The sequence below is a fragment of the Hyperolius riggenbachi genome, chromosome 7 (genome assembly GCF_040937935.1).
Source record: "Hyperolius riggenbachi isolate aHypRig1 chromosome 7, aHypRig1.pri, whole genome shotgun sequence".
Classification (NCBI taxonomy): domain Eukaryota; kingdom Metazoa; phylum Chordata; class Amphibia; order Anura; family Hyperoliidae; genus Hyperolius; species Hyperolius riggenbachi.
Window position 1 is genome coordinate 294,854,110 of NC_090652.1, and position 20,170 is coordinate 294,874,279.

Sequence of the window (20,170 nt, forward strand, 5' to 3'; positions counted from 1 at the left end):
GATATCTGCCCCCCCCCCCCATCCCCCATCCCCTGTATAGGTACTTAGATGTCCCCTCAGTATAGATATCCAGATAACTCCCCCCAATATAGGTAGCCAGAATTTCCCCATAGTATAAGTAGCCAGATATGTCCCACCAACCCCCAAGATGGGTACCCTGATGTATCCTCAGTACAGGTAGTCAGAGATGTCCCGCAATATAGATAGTCAGAAGTCTCCCCAAGTACAGATACCCAGCTGTTCTCCCAGTATGGGTAAATGTTCCATTAGTATTGATATCCGATTGTCTTCTCAGTATAGGAATCCAAATAGGTCTCCACAATGCAATATAGGTAGTTAGAAATGTCTTCCTAGAATAGATAGCTAAATGTCTTTGCAGTATTGATACCCAGATGTCCCCCTGCATAGGTATCCAAAGGTGTCTACAGCCAGATGTCCCCCCGATATAGATAGCCAAATGTCCCCCCGGTATAGATAGCCAGATGTCCACCCAGTATAGGTAGCTAGAAGTCCCCCCTCCCCCTATTATATTTAGCCAGATATCCCCTCAGTAAAAGTAATCAGAAGGCTCCACCAGTGCAGGTATCATGAAGTCCCCCCTCCCCCCCCCCCCCGTATAGGTGGTCATATGTCTCCCACTCCCACCAGTATAGGTAGTCAGATGTCCTCCTCTATATAGGTAGCCGGGTGTCTTCCCCCCCAGTATAGATAGTCAGAAGGGCTACATCAGTATAGCTATATAGCTAAATCTTCATGGATGTAGTGACGAATAAGAAACCTTCATGGGAAGCAAGCTGAGGAGAGGATAAAACAGAAGGAGAAATGTAAAGTTAGTTGCCAACATTAGGAGGATAAAGCATATTAAGAGATTTGAGGGTGACTGTTGAAGGTGATAATAAACAAAGAAAGAGAGGGCAATTAGAATTAAAATAATGAACACGACACCGAAGCCTGGAGATGTGAGACACGTCTCCTCTCCGCTTACCAATCTGCAATTCAGGGGGCCCCTTATCATCGGATGATCCTTTAGAGCCCCAGGCAATTGCCTTGCATACCTAGTGGGTAATCCAGCCTTGGTCAGCCATATCTAATGGAGAGAACAGACCATGAAGAATGAGTAAGGAGTAATGGCTTTTGGATTTTAGTCATTAGGTGATCATTACCTTCCTTGTTAAGCTCTATTTCTGTGACGTGATTGGAGTAGAAGGAAGCCGGACTGGAGCTGAACAACAGAGTTTGAAGATAAGTAGTTAAATCTTTATGGAATCAGAAAACTTCATGAGATGGGAAGAAAGCTGAGGAGAGGATAAAACAGAAAACAATGTACAGTTAGTTGCCGGTAGCAGGAGGATAAAGGGTGTCAAGAGATTTTAGGGTGACTTAGGAAGGTAGGGTGATAATAAATAGAAACAAGAGCAAAGAGAAGGCAATTAGAATTAAAAACCTGAAGCCATGTTGAGGCAGAGTATACTGCCAATTTCCTTCCTTTCGCTTTCAGTTAAAGGGGCACTACAGTGAAAAACTGTAAACTGTAAAATATGTGCAAACATATACAAATAAGAAGTACGGTATGTTTTTTCCAGAGTAAAATGAGCCATAAATTACTTTCCTCCTATGTTGCTGTCATTTACTGTAGGTAGTAGAAATCTGACAGAAGTGACAGGTTTTGGACTAGTCCATCTCTTCATAGGGGATTCTCAGCAAGGCTTTTATTCTTTATAAAGATATTCCCTTAAAATGATTTAAACAATGATGCTGGCCAGCTTCCCTGCTCCCTACACAGTACTTTGGCAGTTGGACAGAGCAACTGCCATTCACTAAGTGCTTTTGAAAATAAATATATCCCTGAGAATCCCTATAAAGAGATGGACTAGTCCAAAACCTGTCACTTCTGTCAGGTTTCTACTACCTACTGTAGGTGACAGCAACATAGGAGAAAAGTAATTTATGGCTCATTTAACTCTGAAAAAAAATGTACTTATTTGTATATGTTTGCACATATTTTACATTTTACAGTTTTTCGCTGTAGTGCCCCTTTAATTTCTGGTCTAATTCCGGTTCTGATATTATTCCCATGCCTGAACTGGACTCAAACCTTTATTGAGCTTTTGACTTACCTGGAGCTTCCTTCAGCCGGCCCCGTAGTCCTTCAGGTCCCTCTGCAATTAAAGGGCCAGAGACATGCCATCCTAAATGAGTTAAATTAGTACATAGAGCCAATTAACTTATATGAACCAACCTTCATTATGAAAGATGAGTATAGAGTAATGGTTTATGGATTTAGCCGTTAGGCGACCATTACCTTATTCTGTTTCCTTGGAAGTGCTGAAGTGGAAGTTAGACAGGAGTTGATCGAACTGGGAGGTTGAAGAAAGGTGAATAGATAATTTCTCCATATGGTGGATGTAGTGTTGAAGAAGAAATGGGAAGCAAGCTGAGGAGAGGATAAAAGAGAAGGAGAAATGTAAAGTTAGTATGAGGATAAAGGGTGTTAACCTTCTTGGCGGTATTCCCGAGTGTAGCTCGGGGATACGTTTAGCAGCAATTAGCGATAACCCCGAGCTACATTACTGGGAATCACTCACCTCCCCGGGATCCAGCCGCAGCAACTCATCTTCTCTTTTTCCTCCTGACGCCCCATCACTATGCTGAGATTGCTGTACCATGACGATAGAGAGCCGTCTCAGCATAGAGATAGTGTGCCCCCTGGAGGACAGGAGGAAGAAGTATTATAAGTATTCGCCTCTCGATGCACCCCCTGCTCTCAAAATAAGATGAATTTGGTTGTTCCCACGATCCACTTACAAACATTTGGTGCATAGGTATTTTCCCATGCAGCCCCTACTCTATGGAGCTCACACGAACAGGCAGCAAACTGCCTGTTATCAGTCGCTCGTCTAGTCGTTTGCCACATGTATGCGCACCTGATTTGTAGTCCAACAGACCAAAATCAGACAACAATCGAGCAGATTTGTTGAACGTGTGTACGAGCCTTAAGGGGTCAAACCACGATAATCCATCGAGAATGCCATGCGCAGACAGTACACACCAATGGTAGCAGAGCAGCACATGTCGCACAATTAGGCAAACCGGTGGTACATGGGTAAGGCGCTTTAACCAGTTCGCGTCCCTGGGGTTTTCCCCCTAAAAAACCAGAACAATTTTCTACATTTCACACTCTTCCCATTCATTAGCCAATAACTTTATCACTACTTATCACACATAAATGATCTATACCTTGTTTTTTTCGCCACCAATTAGGCTTTTTTTTGGGTGGTACATTTAGCTTAGAATTATTTAATTTTGTACAGATTTTAATGGTAATAAGGGGAAAAAAATGAAAAAAGGAATTATTTCTCAGTTTTCAGCAATTATAATTTGAAAATAGTAAGTGGTACTGTAGATTAAACCTACACATTTGATTTGCCTGTTTGTCCTGGTTATTACAGGGTTTAAAGTATGATCCTAGTACAATGTATGGCGACAGTATATTATTTGGAAATAAAGGTGCATTTTTTTCCATTTTGCGGCTTTGGATTTTTCTTTAATTGTTGTGGCACTTTTTAATCCTCCCCGCTCCCTAGTTATCAAGATGTGCTCCTTTATACCCCCCCTCCCCCATACTTTGCCAGATGTGCCCCGTTACCCTTCCCCAGCCCCTGATGTGCCTCTGTAAACCCCCCCCCCCACTTCAGTGAACCAGACGTGCCTGTTTATCTCCCCCCCCCCCCCCCATAGTTAGCCAGATGTGTTTTTTATTACCCCCCCTCCCCCCATTCATAGCCAGGTGTATGCCCTTTATGCCTCCCCCTCCCCCATTTGTGGCCGACTGTGTGCCCCTTTTAATTTTTATCTCCCCCCCCCCCCCCCCATGGATAGCCAGGAGTTGGCCCTTTAAGATATTTTTTCTCCCCAAATGCCAGGTGTCCCCTCCACCCCCTCTGCAGAGCTAGGCGCAGGGAAGCAAGAATCTCTCACCTGACCTTGTTCCACCGGCGATCACGATCTCCTCCTTGCAGTACCGCTGGCAGCCTCAGTATGCTGACCGGATCGGGTCCCGGCTTGATGACGTCATCAAGCCGGGACCCGATTCACTCAGCATAGTGAGGCTGACAGCGGGACTACAGGGAGAGGATCGCGATCGGCGCTGGAACAAGGTAAGGTAAATATTGTTACATTGTAATCCTCCATGTTGCCCGATCGCAGCATGGAGGGGGAGGGGGGTATTACAGAGGATCGGGCGGGGGGTGGGGGAATCGGAGACACAAGAAGGGATGCCAGAGTAGTGTAGTTAGGGGGAGGGGGGTTAATGAGCCCAGGAGCGTGCTAGCACGCCCGCTGTGCTCATTAAATGACAGCAACTTATAATCACGTCATGTGGCTTTCAGGAGCCACTTGCAATGACGTGATTATACTGTATGCGGGATGCAAACTGGTTAAGCATGCAGCGTTTTGCATGTTACCATAGCAATCTATGTGGGGTAGGGAGTGGGTGAGGCATAATTTATAATTAGACCTATAGTTCACTAAAAGAGGAACTGTAGCGAAAATAACAATGCAGTGTTCTCCCCAGGTTCTTTTAGCCGGGTGCTGCACCCGGCTAGTTTTAGTGAGCACCCGGCTGTCATCAGCTCATCTCCTCTTCTGCTGTAAGCAGACTTGTGCACAGATGCATCGGCCCTGCATTCTCTCATCTTGCCTCGCCCGGCTACTTTTTCATGCCACCCGGCTAGAAAAAAATTCAATGAATAAAATTGCTTATTCTTTCAATATTAATTTATAGATTATTTAGTCAGTGTTTGCCCATTGTAACATACTTCCTCTCCCCGATTTACATTCTGAACACAGGTGGTGACATCTTTAGTTCTGCCAGGTCATCTGTGCTGAATTTTCGTTACTGGGAGTTCTATGCACAGAGGGAGATATTGCTTGCTTGGCAGTTGGAAAAAGCCATTATTTCCCACAGTGCAACAAGGTTTGCAGATAGCAACTGTCAGGACCATGGTCATGACATCACACTGTGGTAGGGGTTACACCACAATATCAGCCATACAGACCCCCCCTGATGATCCATTTCAGAAAAGGTAAAGATTTCTTGTAGGAAAGGGGGTATCTGCTACTGATTGGGTGATGTTTAATCCTGGGTTAAAGTTCCTCTTTAAAACTCGCGTACACTGTTGTCTCTCTTTCTCCATGGCAGATAATTCCAATGACTGGCTGATGTACCTTATTAAACAGACAACAGGCTGTTATAGTGGTGGGATGTATGTTTTGCTGTATCCATGCCTAAGAGCTGTTATTGCACTTTAAACGATACACAATGAGAAGGTGCTGAAAGCAGGTACTCCGAGCCTCCTGCATTCCCAGCCTGAGACTCACATATGGCTTTCTGGAAAGAGAACCGCACTGAAGAATTACACTCTGCGCAGAGCGGGTAATGGGCAGATATAATAGAGTGAGTGCAGGGAGAGGAGGGAGACGAGCTCTGCGAAGGGGAACACACTGTTCTGCCAAGACTCAGGCTCATTAACTCAGGATGGGCTGTGCAGGTGCGACGCGGTGCTGTTACTAAGCCTCCCTCTCAGCAACGGATCATCCACAAGCTAAATCCATCATCCTCTAACATCAGAGAGGCAGCCTAACACCGGGGCTTAAAGAGAACCTGAACTCAGAACTTCCTCTCTGCTCTAAAACATACATAACAGCGGAATTACCTTTAAAGAAAAACATTTATTTGTTTCAGCTGATACAAATCCTGCAATAAATCTACAGTGTATCTACTTCCTGCTTTCATGGAAGCAGATATAGGTTTAACATTCTGTGTTTACAAATAAGTTGCTCTGCCGAGGCAGCCAGCTGACACAGCTGAGAGAACAAATTACAGTGCTGATTAGTCACAGATGAGGGGGAATTAGGTTAACTCTCTTCTGTAAGTACATGCAGGGTGCATTTCTCTATGTTTCCCTTCTGTCCTGAGCAAGAGTTCAGCTCCACTTTAAAGGGAACCTGTGCATTAAACAGCCTCCCACCTTCCCAAAAACTTCATGCTTGCCCACAGCAATGGTACATTTGAAGTTTGGGCACTGCCATAGGCCCCCATACTACTTGGGGCTATAAGGGGAAATATGGGTGTTGGAGACTACAAACAATGCTTGCCTTATAGCCACAATTAGAAGGGGCATCTATGGTGTTGGGGGGAGGGGGTGCAGTTAAAGTTAGGCATGGGTGGTGGGCTGAGTAGAGTTACACATTGGAAGAGAAAGGGGGGGGGGGGGGAGGAGGGAATTGGGCCTCGGTAGGGGGTTGGTTAAGGATAGGCAGCGGCGGGAGGGAGGTCAGTTAGGGTTGGGCATCAGTATAGGGAGGGCTCTGTGTGAGAATAGTTAGTTTTAGCGATAGTAAATTATCAGTAAAATTTACCAATATTTTACTATAGGAATTAACACTGCCCGATAATAGAATATCGGTAATCTCCCTCATATTCTATGAGGGGTTACCTCTGGTGCGCAAACATCCCTGGCGCCCATTTTGCTCATGGGCGCCAGGGATGTTTGCGCACCAGAGGTAACCCCTCATAGAAAAGGGACATGTACTCCTTACCCATGTAGAGGGAAGCTCTGGAATGGCCTGATCCATCTTGGTGCTCACAGCTGCTCTGCAGGACCCTTCTGAACATATCCAGCAAGAGCTTTTTGGAAATGTTCCCGTGTTTGCGCTCCCCTTTGTGTACGTGCGTGGTCATATTGTGCATGAATGAGCAGTGGTGTACCTACCATAATGCTGCAGGTGCTCACAGCACCGGGTGCCACTGTGGTACTCAATCACTGTATTCTTTCACCTGGTACCTTTTTTTCATAGTTTGGGCAACATTCAGGAAAATAGCAGCAGGCAGTGCAGGGGACTGTACTTCTTCCTGCACTAGATGTAGCACCACTCCCCCTTCCTGTTCCATGGGCAATGTGTCTCCTTGCTCTCTACACACAGCCAGCAGTGAGTGAATGTGCCGAGCAGCAGGGTGAGTAGAGAGAATAATTGCTGTGCTGCAGCTGGGACATTAGCAGAGAGAGGTGGCAGAATGTATTTAGTGCTTCAGAAGTTTCCTGTCATTAGTAGCCATGTGCACTGGCTGCTGTAATACCAGACTATTGACTATTTATCCCGATCAAAGTAATTAATCAATAATGCAGGTCAGTCTGCTGTTGCAGAAGCCAGTGATACAGGTGCTGACAGCCGACTTCAGTAGTGAGCAGAGAAGCAAGCTCCAGGCAATTTAGATAAGCTTGATTGCAGGTAATCATATCTCTTTTCCCAGCTCCCCCTCCCATCCTGTTGTCTTCCCCCATGACCCTTTCCTCTTTTCAAGATTTCAGTGGCTTCTTTTAACATCATGTTCCTGCCAAACAGCACTAGTGATGACTGCAGTCCTGGTGAGAGGTGTTCCTGCCATTTCTCCTCTCCCACCAGGCTCTCTGTCTTGTGCCTCTACCTCTTTATCCCCCCCCCCTTCCTTCTATGCATCCCCCTCTTTCGTGTGTCTCCCTTTTCTGAATGTCCTCAGATAAGCTCACAATCTAATCATACCATAGTCATAGTCTAATCTCCTACCATAGTATTATTATTATGTATTTAAATAGCTCTGACATCTTCTGCAGCACTGTATAGGGTACAGAGCTTCATAACAGTTAGCTCTGTCCATATCCTGATGACTCCTTTTCCCCAAAAATCTCCCGTCAACTCTCTCATCAAAAAATGTGGTTGTTGGGGGGTGTCTGTAAATAATCAGCATCGGGTGTCAAATTCCCTAGGTACACCACTGTGAATGAGTATGGTCGTGCCTTTGGAGTGAGGATGGCAAATAGAAGAGGGTCCCAGGAAGTGACGGTGGGGCAGAGGAGGACTCGGAAAGTCTCTGGACCATTTAGAGGCTTCCCTCTACATGGATAAGTAGCTATCTTTTTCTTTGAGGCCTTTTTTACACTAGTAGGCTAAACCTACATTGCGTTACCCTATTTTTCTCTTTGCTCATATGGCCCTCAAATGTTTTGTGATACTTTTTGAATACATTTGGGATTATAAGCTTATTATTATGTACTTTTTACCACATGTTCTACCCCGTGTTTACATATTATAAATAGAGGCATGCCAGGTAAGGATGGCTGCTGTGTAATCAATGATCACTGTTTTGCCTCTCAGACACCAGTCCACGTTTCTGTCTTCCGGCTAATGCCAGCTAAAGAATACCAGCAGGCACCTGCTTCTCAGTCACCTTGATAAAAGCTTTATCCTGTCCCCTGAGTCACCTAATCCAAACACATCTACCAAGTCACCTGTCCTGCCATCACCCGTCAGCACACAGCATGGATATTCCTGACAGCTGAGAGAATCAAAGACACATGGGCCCATATGCAATTAACTTTTTCTCCTGAGTCCTGAGTTTTCTCCTAGGTGATATGTTTAAACTTGTCAATAAAATGTCTTTTAAACCACCAGCAAGCAAGAAAATACTATTTTCCATTGCAAAGTGCTAAAATGTTAGTTTAACATGAAGATGAAAAATTATCTCCTAGGGGAAAACGCAGGAGAAAAAGGGAATTGCATTTAGGCCACGAGCCTATAGGCAATTACAATCTTCTCCTAAGCTTTCTCCTTGGTGATTATTTTTCATCTTCTCTTAACCACTTCAGTCTACAGTGTCGTTTCACCTTATGCATCCGAGCAACATTCTCCTCCCATTCATTCGCCAATAACTTTATCACTACTTATTACAATTAATAGATCTATATCTTGTTTTTTCCACCACCAATTAGGCTTTCTTTGGGTGGTACATTTTGCTAAGAATTATTTTTTTCTAAATGCATTTTACAGGGAATATTAAGAAAACAATGGAAAAAAAATCATTATTTCTCAGTTTTCAGCCATTATAGCTTTAGAATAATACAAGCTACCATAGTTATAACCTATGTATTTTATTTGCCCATTTGTCCCGGTTATTACACAATTTAAATTATGTCCCTATCACAATGTATGGCGCCAATATTTTATTTAGAAATAAAGGTGCATTTTTTCAATTTGCATCCATCACAATTTACAAGCTTATAATTTAAAAAAGTATAGGAATATACTCACTTGACTTGTATATTAAAAAAGTTCAGACCCTAACTATTTATGTTTTTTTTTTATTGTCTTTTTTTTTTATTTGTTTTTATTAAAAATTTTATTTGGGGTTTTTCTGGAGTGGGGAGGTAAACAAGGATTTTAAATAAAATTGATTGTGTATATTTTAAAAAAAATTATGTAGATGTAGTTTTACTATTTGGCCACAGTGAGTTTTTTGGGACACAGAAAAATTGCGGCTTTCCAGACAAAGCAGTTGGTTTTTCTTAGGGGGACATAGATCAATGAATGGCATCTGTATTCCCATTCATTGATCTCAGGGCCAGCGAAAGGCTGTGGGAGCGTGCGTGGGAGCGTACGCGGCCCCGCAGCAGCTGTGCAGGCTATCTGGAGGGATATATCCGTCCAGATAGACCAAAGTGGCTAAAATAACTTTTCAGCACTCGGCAATTGAAAATGTCCTAAAAAGTAGGTGAAAATGTAGAGCCAAAATTACTTATTTTCTTGCTTGCTGGTGGTTTAACCACTTCACCACTGAGGGGGTTTACCCCCTGACCACCAGAGCAATTTTCACCTTTCAGCGCTCCTTCCATTCATTCGTCTATAACTTTATTATTACTTATCACAATTAAACGATCTATATCTTGTTTTTTCCACCACTAATTAGGCTTTCTTTAGGTGGGACATAATACCAAGAATTATTTTATTCTAAATGTGTTTTAATGGGAAAATAGGAAAAATCTGGGAAAAAATTAATTATTTTTCAGATTTCGGCCATTATAGTTTTTAATTAATGCATGCTACTGTAATTAAAACCCATGAAATGTATTTGCCCTTTTGTCCCGGTTATAAAACCGTTTAAATTATGTCCCTATCACAATGTTTGGCGCCAATATTTTATTTGGAAATAAAGGTGCATTTTTTTCAGTTTTGCGTCCATCCCTAATTACAAGCCCATAGTTTATAAAGTAACAGTGTTGTACTCTCCTGACATAAATATTTTAAAAGTTCAGTCCCTAAGGTAACTATTTATGTATTTTTTTTTATTGTACATTTTTTTTATTTTTTTTTAAATACAAAAATAAAATTGGGAGTGTGGGAGGTAATGAGTAAATTTTTTGTGTAAAAGTAATTTATTTGTATGTGAAAAATGTGTAGGGTGTAGTTTTACTATTTGGCCACAAGATGGCCACAGTAACTTTTTGTTTTAATGCGACCTCCAAGCGTACTTCCGGAAGCTTGGAGGAAGTACTTGGAGGCTGGGTAAGATCACAATGATTGCGCTGCCCATCGAAGAGGAGCGGATCATTGAGGGGCTTAGATCAACGAACGGCAGTGGCGTAGCAATAGGGGGTGCAGAGGTAGCGATCGCATTGGGGCCCTTGGGCCAGAGGGGCCCCAAGGGGCCTTTCCTCAAGTACAATATTAGCTCTCTATTGGTCCTGTACTGGTAAAAATCATTTCTATAGATGCTTGAAATAGTAGTAATCATTAATAAACTGTTTCCCATCCCCTCCTTGCATCTCTGACACTGTGGAAATCCTTGGCAGGTTTTGGTGCGCCATATCAATTGTTATGTATAGAGTGCTTAGGGGGCCCAATGTAAAACTTGCACCGGGGCCCATAGCTCCCTAGCTACGCCACTGACGAACGGGAATGGATTTTCCCGTTCATTGATCTCCGGGCGAGCGGGCGGCGGCGTGTTTACTAGCGGCGGGAGGCGTGTTTACGAGCGGGAGCGCGGACAGCGGCAGGAACACGGAAAGTACGGATTTCTCCGTCCCTGGGGGTTAAAGGGTGGAAAAAGGGACGGAGAAATTCGTACGGGCGGGGGGAAAGTGAAAGTGGTTAAATGGCATTTTATTGACGAGTTTTGAAAATATCACCTTGGAGAAAACTCAGGAGAAAAAGTGAATTGAATCTGGGCCATGGTCTGTCCACCAACAGATTTTCAGAATATTGTCTATAGAGCTAGACTACTGGTCTATGGCGATGTAACAGGTGCAGCGCTTACTATCTGATAACAGGAGATAAAGAGTAAAGGGGCCCATACACTGGTCGATTTCAGCCATCGATCGATTCAATAGAATCGATCGATCGTTAATCGATTATATCAAATCTATGGATTTTGTCAGATAGATCAAATTCAATCGATATGATCTATCTGACAGCATGGAAAATCTATGTAGATCTACTGCTGGCAGCAGATCGATGGCCCATAGAGTTGCATTGGATCTAATGGTCCACTAATACATTTAGATCGATTTCCAATAAATTTCCAATAGATTTCATTCTGAAATCTATTGGAAATCTGTTCCTAGTGCGTGGCACACATCAGATATATTCCTGTCAGATACGACTTGACAGGCATCTGACAGAAATCTATCTGATGGCCAAATCTGCTGCAGATCTATAAGTGTATGGCCACCTTAAGGCCTTTTTGACACTATACGTTGAAAAACTGATGCGGTTTCATCTTTCAACTTTTCATAGAAGTGCATTGTGAAAAGTGGGTGTGTGTTATCACAAGGGATTTAGCAGACTTCCTAGGGAGACAGGAAAAAACACAGAGACACCAGGAGCCCCTTACAGTGTATTATGTCAAGTGTTGATCACATAGTCTTAAAGGACAACTGTAGCAAGAGGACTATATTTATTTTCTTTTAAACAATACCAGTTGCCTGGCAGGTCTGCTGGTCTATTTGGCTGCAGAAGTGTCTGAATAATACCAGAAACAAGCATGCAGCTAATCTTGTCAGATTTGACAATAATGTCAGAAACACTTGATCTGCTGCATGCTTGTTCAGGGCCTATGGCAGGCATGGGCAAACTCGGCCTTCCAGCTGTTATGGAACTACAAGTCCCACAATGCATTTACCTATATGAGTCATGACTGTGGCTGTCAGACTCCTGCAATGCATTGTGGGACTTGTAGTTCCTTAACAGCTGGAGGGCCAAATTTGCCCATGCCTGGTCTATGGCTATTAGATGCAGAGGTTCAGCAGGATAGCCAGGTAACTGGTATTGCTTAAAAGGAAATAAATATGGCAGCCTCCAAATCCCTCTCACTACAGTCGGCCTTTAAAGAGCAAAAGAATACTAACAAGTGTGGGTTACATGACTAGCAACCACAGTATGAAGGCAGTTGAGGAAATCCCATCCTCACTCGGGTTCTTTAGTGATCAGATATGTGGGTTGTGCTCCAGAAAAAAAGGAATAGTTAAAAAGTGAAGAAGAAGCTGGGGAGCTGTGACATAACAACTGGGAGAGAGAAGGCGCCCCAAAATAGGTGGTAGTGGAAGACAGGTATATCTATATTATGTGACTAAAATAACAAGTAATAAAAATGGCTTACTGCTAAAAGAAGGGGCAATGGTAATTTAAAACAAAAGATTTATTATTCATCAGACTCTGTAAACAATAACGTGTTTTGCGGAGCACAGTCCACTAACTCAGATCAAATACAAAACAGTGTCTTTATACTGTAGACAGTAAGTTCGGAGCGCCTAAACTGTAGATAGTAAGTTTGGAGTTCTTCAGGTGTCTGAACTTACTGTCTACAGTATAAAGACACTGTTTTGTATTTGATCTGAGGAAGCGGACTGTGCCCCGCGAAACATGTTATTGTTTATATTGTCTGATGAGTTATAAAGCTTTTGTTTGAAATTGGCATTGCCCCTTCTTTTCGAGGTAAGCCATTTTTATTATTATTTTTTATTATTATTGTTCTTAATCACATAATATAGATATACCTGTCATCCACTACCACCTATTTTTGGGGCACCTTCTCCCTCCCAGTTGCATTGTGAAAAGGCCTTCAGTTAACACATTAGCAGTTTCAAACAAACTTTTTATGTTTGAAAACTGCTGGTGCCTTCTAAACCTCTGTCAGACTGTCAGGATGTCATTTGGCTGCCTAGTGCAGCGAAACGAGTGCGTGGCAGGGAGCAGTTATAGTTACCTGTCCCGGGCAGCTTCTTCTCTTCCTCCAACTCCCCACAGGTCTTCTTTGATTACATGATATGATGTGATCAGGAGCCAGTCGACCATGTCAGTGTCAGAGTGCCACCCAGTGGTGGAAGAGGGGTGAAGGAGGAGTCTGTAATGCTGACATGGTCTACTGGATCCCGATCACATGTCATATCATGTGATCTGAACCGAGATGACATGTCGGGATCACCGCCATGGTTGAGGAAGAAGAAGCTGATCCCGTCGTCCGGACAGGTAACTATAACAGCTCCCTGTTTCCATTCTGCATACTCTGCCTAGACTTCCCACTTCATCACTTCCCCAGCAGCAGGGAAAATTCAGCCTTGCAGCCAAATGAAGGCTTCCCCATTCCCCTTTCAGCGCTGGAACCCCCTGAACCTCTAACACAGGCTTGCTGAAGAGTGGGCGTGGCCAAGCTCCCATCCACAAATGAGCGAGGCCGCACTGTGCAGGACGCCTCGCATCTGCGCAGTAGCGTGAAGCCGATCGGGCTAGCGACTCCATGCTACTGCGCAGACGTCCTGCCCCTGTACTCATTCCAAGATGGGAGCACAGCTGAGAATTTCCAGATGGTCTCAGCAGCTCTGGATCAGTGATCTCAAAGAGGAAGTGGAAAGCCTCTACCAAAGTAGGTATCTGACTTTTGCCCTTTTTTAAAATGACAGGCACACTTTAACAGCCCACAGCTGCACTGAAGAGAGTGCATGTCCTGTCGATGGAAGGGGGTAAAATATGACACTCTGCTGCCACTGCTCTGCTGTACGGGAGGAGGGAGGTGTGCATACTACTTAAAGGGAAGATCCGCTCAGTATATGAAAAACAAACTGCACTTACCTGGGGCTTCTTCCAGCTCCTGGCAGTCGAATGGTGCCCTCGCCGCAGCTCCTCTCCTTCCCGGCGTCCAGCGGTGAAGAAGCCGACCTCGCCAGGTCGGCTTCGTGTGTGCTCCACGGCGCGGGCCACATGGTGTAAGTGACGTCATCGGGTCATTGGTTCTGCGCCTGCGCAGTAGAGAGCCGATGACGTCCCTACATCACGTGACCCCCCCCCCTGCCGCGGAGCGCACAGGTCGGCTTCTTTACCGCTGGACGCCGGGAGGGAGAGGAGCTGCGGCGAGGGCACCGATTGACTGCCAGGAGCTGGAAGAAGCCCCAGGTAAGTGCAGTTTGTTTTTTATATTCTGCGCGAACCTTCCCTTTAATACTGGGATCTTGGGGCAGGTCCAGCAGGCCTGAATAGTTACTAGCTTACCGAATAGGAAGCGCTGAGATTCAAACACTGGTCTCCTATGTCAGAGCCCTTAGGGCCCGTTTCCACTAGATGCAAATTCGTATTGCGATTTTCCTCAATGGCTCTGCAACCAATGCAATATCAATGGAGTAGTTTCCATTTTCCATTCAATGCCGTTGTGCCATTGCAGAGCGATACGGTGAGTTGCAGGCAAAAAGATGGATGGCATGCTGCAGATTTCTGCAGTGCGTATTAGATTCCCCACAGTGTAGTGTATATCCGCACCTGGACTTCCACATTGTCTTGGTAGACAACCTTTGGGAAAGCCGGATGCAGAAAGCCCAACGCGTTTCGTGGGTTCAATGCCCCACTTCATTAGACCAAAGTCAGGCGCCGGTTGTCAGATAAAAGCCAAGAATATTAGAGGGGCTCAATTTTTGGCTCTTTTCTGACACCCGCCACTTGACTTTGGCCTGATAAAGTGGGTCGTTGAACCCACGAAACGTGAAACATAGTTCTAATTAACATTCTCTTGTACTACATTGGTGTTATTATTGAGGTAAGCCATCTCTATATTTTATGGTTTTAGATTTTAAATATTTTACTTATCCCATTTTGTTCTTACACCCCTCCTCCTGGGGGGAGACCTCCCACAGGTTTTATAGCTTATTGGGCCGATTATTGTTTCCCAGAGTGCCCAAGGTACGGGTTTATTCCTGTACCCGTATGGAGACGGTTATTCTCCAAAAGCCTTCATTGGATGGTTGCCCAGTCTTGCAACCCAGCTTTGTGAGTGCAACCACCTCCGATTAAATCTTTACCTGCTAGCCAAAGCATATTACACCATCTGGGCTCCTGGTGTTTCTGTGTTTGTTTTTCAAAGGTCTTTCCTCATCCAGTCTAAAGGATGTAGAAAGCGACTGGCTAGTGGAAAAGTGGCCTTAAAGGGAGTCTGAAGAGAGTATCAAACCCCCCCCCCCCCCCCCAGATACTCACCTAAGGAGAGGGAAGGCTCTGGGTTCTATAGAGCAGTGGTCCCCAACTTTTTTCGACTCAAGGAACGCTTCAGCATCAGGCAATTTTTCCAAGGACCGAGCGGATGCAAGCGTATGCGGGGGACGGGGGTTTAGCACTTTGGAAAATATGTCATCGCACTGCACTGGGGCTGATGCATAACCCACCAGCACAAGGTACATTTGGTGTGACAGGTGGTGTGAAGGGGGTTAACTGCCTGGGCTTCCTTATCTACTGGCACAGTCATTTCCTACCCTCTGCCTCGCCTCACTTTTACCCTTCCCTGCTCCCCACAGCCCTTTTACCCTCCTCCCCGCAACTCACTTCATCCTTTCCTCCTCCCTACACTCACTTTTATCCTTCCATTCTTCTTCCCTTTCTAGCTTCCAGCATCAGCTGCTCACCTCTATGCAGACTGAAGTTCTGTGGCTGGTAGTGATGGGTCATTCGCGAACGAGCCGGCTCTAAGAGCCGGCTCTTTGCTGTGAACGACAAGAGCCGGCTCTCAGTTTTAAAAGAGACGATGCCTCAGCCGCCCCACACAGCTCTGCTTTGCTGTGTAATAAAGGGCGCTGAGGCATGCTGGGAGATGTAGTCCTGTAGTCGCAGCTTGTAAGAGTGTATGGGGCAGAGCAGAGCAGTAGCAGGAGGGATTGGCCCAGTCAGAGAAGCAGTCTGGAGTTGTCATGGAGACGGGGGCGGGGCTTTTACTCCGATTCCGAGTGGTGTCCAGTGATATTTAATGAAGAGCCGATTCAGAGCCGTAAGAGCCGGCTCTTTAACCTTCTTGGCGGTAACCCCGAACGTAGTTCGGGGTAAGCCGCCGGAGGGTGCCGCTCAGGCCCTGCTGGGCCGATTTGTTTAATTTTTTTTTTGCTGGACGCAGCTAGCACTTTGCTAGCTGCGCCAGCACCCTGATCGCCGCCGCCGCGCGCCCGATCGCCGCTATACGGTGCGGCGCGCGCCCCCCCCCCAGACCCCGTGCGCTGCCTGGCCAATCAGTGCCAGGCAGCGCCGAGGGGTGGCCCGGGACTCCCAATGACGACCCGACGTCAGTGACGTCGGTGACGTCATTCCGCTCCGTCGCCATGGCGACGGGAGATCGCCGAAGGCGATCAAAGAGGGCGGGGGGATGCCGCTGAGCAGCGGCTATCATGTAGCGAGCCCTGGGCTCGCTACATGATATAGAAAAAAAAAATTTTAAAAAAACTGCCGCGCTGCCTCCTGGCGTATTTTTTTATACCGCCAGGAGGGTTAATGGGAGCCGATTCAGAAGAGCCGATTCTCTGAGAAGAGCCGGAATTCCCATCACTAGTGGCTGGCAAGAGACAGGAGCGTCACAGTCATCCTCACTGCTGCCACCTGGTGTCTGTACAGACATAAGGCATGCTGCATTACAAATAACAGACACTAGGTGACAGCAGTAGCAATGGCTGCAGACTGCTCTACTCCATAGCTCCTGGCAAACTTCAGTGACACTGCACTGTGATGACAAACTGCACAGCCCAGCTGAGAGCAGCCTGCGGCCCAGTAGTGGGCCACGGCCCAGGGTTTGGGGACCTCTGCTAGAGCCTTCCCGTTCCTCCTACTGTCCACGCGTTCCAGCGCTGGATCCCCATTAGCAGTCTTCCATCACTTCTGCCGCAGAAGGAGGCTGCCTTAGGCAATCTTCAAGAGCTCCTGAAGATGGTGTTCAGTACTGCGCGTGCACGAGATTGTGTGCTCGGGCATGCGCAGTATAGGGTGGCCATCTCCGGGAGCACTCAGATTGCCAAAGCCTGCCTCAGCGGCGGAAGTGATGGAAGAGAGCCGTCTCAGACCGATCTTATAGGACCCAGAGCCTTCCCTGTCCTTAGGTGAGTAGAAAGTATCAAGAAAAATAAATAAAAGAACACTCTGTATAAAACGTGCAATGTGCCCACATGTAAAGGAACTGTAAGGTCCCCTCACTGAAGGCTATGTCAGCAGATGGAATGATGGAATACACACAGCACTAGAAAGGATACATTATAGCCACCTAATAAACGCACCGATTCAGCACCACACACAGTCCGGAATGTGTGAGTAATCTTGACTCTGTGGGGGCAGCTGGAATAAAGTACAAACAATTATCAGTCACCAGTGCACCTTTCTCATTAAATACAAAAGGCTGAATGAAAACATGAGGGTTAAACATGCTCACCTCATCCAGCTCACCGAATAGGATGGACACAGCTCGGGCATCTGCCGCATGTGTGTGCGCTGCCCAGAGCCTCTGTTCATGTCATGATGTCAGTTTGCTATGGCAACAGCATCCAGAGAGCATGCGGGGCGGAGTGTGTCTGCATGTGCAGTTGGTTGCTATGGTAATTTGCTAAAATGGCACAGCAGGATGGAGCAAAGGAATTATAGGTACTGCAGCTTATTTTTGTCTTGTTTTTTTGGATTTCTGTGTGCTAACATCGCTGGCTTAACCTATTCAGAACAAGAGAGGTAGAAGAAAGAGGAGCTAGGATTCTTTTCCTGTGGTGTAAATGGTAGTAGGGTTATCAAAAAAGCATCATTTTTGCAATAAATCCTCTTAAAGGGAAGGTCCAGGAAGAATCAAAATAAAAATCCACTTACCTAGGGCTTCCTCCAGCCCCTGGCAGCAGTCCTGTGCCCTCGCCGCAGCTCCGGTGGCTCCCGGCCCCCTCCAGTGCAGATGCCGACCTCGGCATCTACTTGCGCTCCAGAGTGCGGCTCACTGAGTCGTACTGACGTCATCCGGACTGTACTGCGCAGGCGCGACTATATGAGCCGCATGTTGGAGCACAAGTGGGCCTCGGCGAGGGCACAGGACGGCTGCAAGGGGCTGGATGAAGCTCCAGGTAAGTGGATTTTTTGTATCTTTTAAGGCCGGTTTCAGACTTAAAATGTGCGTTGCAGTGCGATGCCCCGCCTCATCGCAACACAATGCAAAAAAAGAAACATATGACCCTTCGGCACAGTACACTGACAGGGTCAAATGCATAGCTCCCCCCTCCCCCCCCCCCCCCCCCCCGCATAGAGAAGTACTCCCTGCTGGACAAGAGTCATTCCACACATGTGCGCCACAACCAACCGTTTCTTTTAAAGGTGTGCGTCGCCCATTGGGTTACATTACTTCCGTCGCTGAGGAAGTCTGGCGGTAACGCGCTTTTGCTCCTGTGTCCGTTGAGCGAACACTTCTGGAGTAAGGCCTCTTTCACGGTGGGACGTTAAAGTCGCACATTAAACGCAGAATAACTCACTGCAATGAAAAATCAATTTCCCATTCACAGTGCACACTGGTGACTAACGCTGCACGTTAAGTGAAAGTGCTGCATGCTGTGCGTTATAAAAGTTATTAGCTGCGTTGGACTGTTTGCACATGCTCTTTACGAACTTGGAAACATACTTTTCATTGCCTGTATGCGACCATAACGGGGCATTAAGTTGCGTTGCGACTTTTTTGGGGCATTGCGTTGTAATTTGCGTTGCGACTTTAATGTCGCATCAAAACGCAACGTCCTACTGTGAAAGAGGCCTTACACAAGGGACCACAGTTATTCTGTTAATACACGGTACGTTTTAGTGCTCTTGTGTATGAAGCCGCTGGCTCGATTACGGCGCGTCCCCACGTGCCCGGATCGATTCCCGCTCGTACCCGCGGGCGGCTTCTTATCTTCCGCTTCGTTTATTCTTTTGTCCTGCCCACCGGTATCGAGCGCGGAATCGATCCGGCGGGGTATCGGACACGTCGGATATTATCAATCGAGCCATCAGCGGCTCGATTGATAATAAAAAACGTACCGTGTATTTACAGCATAAGTGTAAAAGTCTCCATAGATTTTCATTGCTTTTGCGGAAAAATTGGGTAATTCAACGTAGGTTTAGCCCCTCGTTTGCGTTTGAGAAAAAGTCACATCGCTCTGGTGTGGTCCATCCCATAAAAAATACATTAGCCAATCGTTTTTCCAAGCGCTAGAATTTTTAAAAGTGCTTAGAAGCTCTCTTGGTGTGCACCAGCCCTCTGGCCTTGTTCACATTATAGGCGGGTTTGTAAAATTTTAAGCGTGGGCGGTTTTCAAAATCGCCCTTAGGCCTTGTTCATTCTGCGTTCAGCTCGCGTGCCCGTCTGCGGTGGGCTTTTTTTTGCGCATTCTTTTCCACGATTATCTGCACATTCGCTCGTTTTCTATGGCTGTTTTTGTAAGCGCTTTTGCAGAGTGCTTCCATCTTTTGAAAAAAAATCCAGAAAAAATAAATACCGTATTTTTCGGACTATAAGACGCACTTTTTCTCCAGAAGTGGGGAGAAAAAGTCCCTGCGTCTTATAGTCCAAATGCACCAATTTCTGCCCAGCACCAGTCCCCGCCTTTTCCCTTTCCCGAGGTCCTGCCAGTCCCGTCCCTCCGTATCTCCTTTTTCCTTCCTACAACATTGCAGGGGATTCTTTTATGCATTGTGGGGTGATCGGGTGCATTGTGGGGTGATCGGGTGAACACGTGGCATCAGATTTTGTTGCCATGCGTCCGGGTTACTGATGCCCGTGTGTATGTCCCTACTTCATCTTACGGCAATGCTGGGGACTCCACGGGCGGTGACTTTGCGCATAAGGACGGCTCATTGGGGAGATGAATAGCGGTAATCTTCCGCAGAACAGCTGCTGGGGGGTCTGCACTCGCCCCTATAGTCTCATCTCCCTTCACTTCCGCTTACGTCACTATGCGGGAGTGAAGGGAGAGGAGACTGTAGCTGTAAGCGCGGACCCCCCAGTGAGCCGTCCTTATGCGCAAAGTCACCGGCGCCGTGGATTCCCCAACATTGCCGTAAGATGAAG